Source organism: Oncorhynchus gorbuscha, unplaced genomic scaffold (genome assembly GCF_021184085.1).
Source record: "Oncorhynchus gorbuscha isolate QuinsamMale2020 ecotype Even-year unplaced genomic scaffold, OgorEven_v1.0 Un_scaffold_17212, whole genome shotgun sequence".
NCBI lineage: Eukaryota > Metazoa > Chordata > Actinopteri > Salmoniformes > Salmonidae > Oncorhynchus > Oncorhynchus gorbuscha.
This window is the reverse complement of record NW_025758844.1, coordinates 1-4925: the sequence shown is the minus strand read 5'-3', so window position 1 is coordinate 4925 and position 4925 is coordinate 1. Positions and strand designations below refer to the sequence as shown.

General features: G+C 39.2%; 2 non-coding genes across 2 annotated transcripts; both read right to left on the bottom strand.

Moving 5' to 3' along the window:
- Window positions 1–121: 121 nt before the first annotated feature.
- trnae-uuc lies at window positions 122–193 on the bottom strand. Its single transcript has one exon. It is a non-coding gene; the product is annotated as a tRNA-Glu (tRNA).
- A 4603-nt stretch (window positions 194–4796) lies between these two features.
- trnae-uuc lies at window positions 4797–4868 on the bottom strand. Its single transcript has one exon. It is a non-coding gene; the product is annotated as a tRNA-Glu (tRNA).
- Window positions 4869–4925: the final 57 nt, after the last annotated feature.

Below are 4925 nucleotides of genomic sequence, written 5' to 3'. Positions count from 1 at the left end.
TTATATAATTTGAATCTACATAACAAGTCACATTTCCTGTTGCTGAGGGAATATTGTTGTGTTGTGAGAAACTGCTGCATCTGTTGTTACACAAGTGGGTAACATAACAAAAATATATTCTTTCCCATACCGGGAGTTGAACCCGGGCCACCTGGGTGAAAACCAGGAATCCTAACCGCTAGACCATATGGGAAGACACATACTTAAAATACACATCACAGACACATCTTTAAATGTTGACATTATGCCTGTTGGATTCAAAAACCTCATCTTTTTTCTCAGAGATGTTGGGGAATGTCCAGATGAAATCCATCTATAATGTGTTTGAAGTGAGAACAGCCAGAAGCACAGAAAGGTATACAGTATCATTTGATCCTCCTGTTGTTGCATGAATTTTACTGCAGAGCAAGAAATGCAGCCATGAAGTGTATTCAACGTTTAAAAAGCCTTATATAATTTGAATCTACATAACAAGTCACATTTCCTGTTGCTGAGGGAATATTGTTGTGTTGTGAGAAACTGCTGCATCTGTTGATACACAAGTGGGTACCTAACGAAAATATATTCTTTCCCATACCGGGAGTTGAACCCGGGCCAGCTGGGTGAAAACCAGGAATCCTAACCGCTAGACCATATGGGAAGACACATATTTAATACACACATCACAGACAAATCTTTAGATGTTGACATCATGCCTGTTGGATTTAAAAGCTAAATATTTTGTTCTCAGAGATGTCGGGGAATGTCCAGATGAAATCCGTCTAAAATGTGTTTGAAGTGAGAACAGCCAGAAGCACTGAAAGGTTTACAGTATCATTCCCAGCTTGATTTCAGTCAATTAAATAAACTATTGAGGCAGCCAGGAGTCAAACCTTGAATGTTCTTCTCTGTAATTAGACACATTATCCATTGCGCCACTGGCACCACGTCTAAGTTGAAGTCAGGTCACAGCTAGACCAGTTTACACAGTCATAGCGTCTGTCAAAAACAAGGTTCCTTGGTTTTCTGTTTCAGATGCATATCTTAATTTGATCCTCCTGTTGTTGCATGAATTTTACTGCAGAGCAAGAAATGCAGCCATGAAGTGTATTCAACGTTTAAAAACCCTTGTATAATTTGAATCTACATAACATGTCACATTTCCTGTTGCTGAGGGAATATTGTTGTGTTGTGAGAAACTGCTGCATCTGTTGTTACACAAGTGGATACCCTACGAAAATATATTCTTTCCCATAACGGGAGTTGAACCCGGGCGAAAACCAGGAATCCTAACCGCTAGACCATATGGGAAGACACATACTGAAAAATACACATCACAGACAAATCTTTAAATGTTGACATTATGCCTGTTGGATTTAAAAGTGACATCTTTTTTCTCAGAGATGTTGGGGAATGTCCAGATGATTTCGGTCAATTCAATAAATTGATTTCGGTCAATTCAATAAAGTATTGAGCCAGTCAGGAGTTGAACCTAGAATTTCTGATCCGTAGTCAGACACTTTATCCATTGCGCCACTGACCACACATTTAAACTGAAGTCAGGTCACAGCTAGACCAGTGTACACAGTCATAGCGTCTGTCAATAACAAGGTTCCTTGGTTTTCTGTTTCAGATGCATATCTTCATTTGATCCTCCTGTTGTTGCATGAATTTTACTGTAGAGCAAGAAATGCAGCCATGAAGTGTATTCAACGTTTAAAAACTCTTGTATAATATAAATATACATGAAGTTTAACATTTCCTGTTGCTGAGGGAATACTGTTGTGTTGTGTGAAACCACTGCATATTTTGTTACACAACTGCTTACCTAACGACAAGATATTCTTTCCCATACCGGGAGTCGAACCCGGGCCACCAGAGTGAAAACCAGGAATCCTAACCGCTAGACCATATGGGAAGACACATACTTAAAATACACATCACAGACAAATCTTTAAATGTTGACATTATGCCTGTTGGATTTAAAAGCTACATCTTTTTTTCTCAGAGATGTTGGGGAATGTCCAGATGAAATCCGTCTAAAATGTGTTTGAAGTGACAACAGCCAGAAGCACTGAAAGGTATACAGTATCATTCCCAGCTTGATTTCAGTCAATTAAATAAAGTATTGAGGCAGCCAGGAGTTGAACCATGAATCTTCTGATCCGTAGTCAGACACGTTATCCATTGCTCCACTGGCCACACGTCTAAGCTGAAGTCAGGTCACAGCTAGACCAGTGTACACAGTCATAGCGTCTGTCAACAACAAGGTTCCTTGGTTTTCTGTTTCAGATGCATATCTTAATTTGATCCTCCTGTTGTTGCATGAATTTTACTGCAGAGCAAGAAATGCAGCCATGAAGTGTATTCAACGTTTAAAAAGCCATGTATAATTTGAATCTATATAACAAGTCACATTTCCTGTTGCTGAGGGAATATTGTTGTGTTGTGAGAAACTGCTGCATCTGTTGTTACACAAGTACGTACCTAACGACAATATATTCTTTCCCATACCGGGAATTGAAACCTGGCCACCTGGGTGAAAACCAGGAATCCTTACCGCTAGACCATATGGGAAGAAACATACTTAAAATACACATCACAGTCAAATCTTTAAATGTTGACATTATGCCTGTTTGATTTAAAAGCTACATCTTTTTTAATACAGTATCATTCCCTGCTTGATTTCAGTCAATTAAACAAAGTATTGAGCCAGCCAGGAGTCGAACCTAGAATCTTCTGATCCGTAGTCAGACACGTTATCCATTGCACCACTGGCCCCACGTCTTAGCTGAAGTCAGGTCACAGCTAGACAAGTGTACACAGTCATAGCGTCTCTCAACAACAAGGTTCCTTTTTTTCTGTTTCAGATGCATATCTTAATTTGATCCTCCTGTTGTTGCATGAATTTTACTGCAGAGCAAGAAATGCAGCCATGAAGTGTATTCAACGTTTAAAAATAATTGTATAATTCAAATCTACATGACATGTCACATTTCATGTTGCTGAGGGAATATTGTTGTGTTGTGAGAAACTGCTGCATCTGTTGTTACACAAGTGGGTACCTAATGACAAGATATCCTTTCCCATACAGGGAGTTGAACCCGGGCCACCTGGGTGAAAACCAGGAATCCTAACCGCTAGACCATATGGGAAGACACATACTTAAAATACACATCACAGACAAATCTTTAAATGTTGACATTATGCCTGTTGGATTCAAAAACTACATATTTTTTCTCAGAGATGTTGGGGAATGTCCAGATGAAATCCATCTATAATGTGTTTGAAGTGAGAACAGCCAGAAGCACAGAAAGGTATACAGTATCATTTGATCCTCCTGTTGTTGCATGAATTTTACTGCAGAGCAAGAAATGCAGCCATGAAGTGTATTCAACGTTTAAAAAGCCTTATATAATTTGAATCTACATAACAAGTCACATTTCCTGTTGCTGAGGGAATATTGTTGTGTTGTGAGAAACTGCTGCGTCTGTTGATACACAAGTGGGTACCTAACGAAAATATATTCTTTCCCATACCGGGAGTTGAACCCGGGCCAGCTGGGTGAAAACCAGGAATCCTAACCGCTAGACCATATGGGAAGACACATAGTTAATACACACATCACAGACAAATCTTTAGATGTTGACATCATGCCTGTTGGATTTAAAAGCTAAATATTTTGTTCTCAGAGATGTCGGGAATGTCCAGATGAAATCCGTCTAAAATGTGTTTGAAGTAAGAACAGCCAGAAGCACTGAAAGGTTTACAGTATCATTCCCAGCTTGATTTCAGTCAATTAAGTAAACTATTGAGGCAGCCAGGAGTCAAACCTTGAATGTTCTTCTCTGTAATTAGACACATTATCCATTGCGCCACTGGCACCACGTCTAAGTTGAAGTCAGGTCACAGCTAGACCAGTTTACACAGTCATAGCGTCTGTCAAAAACAAGGTTCCTTGGTTTTCTGTTTCAGATGCATATCTTAATTTGATCCTCCTGTTGTTGCATGAATTTTACTGCAGAGCAAGAAATGCAGCCATGAAGTGTATTCAACGTTTAAAAACCCTTGTATAATTTGAATCTACATAACATGTCACATTTCCTGTTGCTGAGGGAATATTGTTGTGTTGTGAGAAACTGCTGCATCTGTTGTTACACAAGTGGATACCCTACGAAAATATATTCTTTCCCATAACGGGAGTTGAACCCGGGCGAAAACCAGGAATCCTAACCGCTAGACCATATGGGAAGACACATACTGAAAAATACACATCACAGACAAATCTTTAAATGTTGACATTATGCCTGTTGGATTTAAAAGTGACATCTTTTTTCTCAGAGATGTTGGGGAATGTCCAGATGATTTCGGTCAATTCAATAAATTGATTTCGGTCAATTCAATAAAGTATTGAGCCAGTCAGGAGTTGAACCTAGAATCTTCTGATCCGTAGTCAGACACTTTATCCATTGCGCCACTGGCCACACATTTAAACTGAAGTCAGGTCACAGCTAGACCAGTGTACACAGTCATAGCGTCTGTCAATAACAAGGTTCCTTGGTTTTCTGTTTCAGATGCATATCTTCATTTGATCCTCCTGTTGTTGCATGAATTTTACTGCAGAGCAAGAAATGCAGCCATGAAGTGTATTCAACGTTTAAAAAGTATTGTATATACATAATAATAATATATGCCATTTAGCAGACACTTTTATACATAACATGTCACATTTCCTGTTGCTGAGGGAATATTGTTGTGTTGTGTGAAACTGCTGCATCTGTTATTACACAAGTGGGTACCTAACGATAAGATATCCTTTCCCATACCGGGAGTTGAACCCGGGCCACCTGGGTGAAAACCAGGAATCCTAACCGCTAGACCATATGGGAAGACAAATACTTGAAATACACATCACAGACAAATCTTTAAATGTTGACATCATGCCT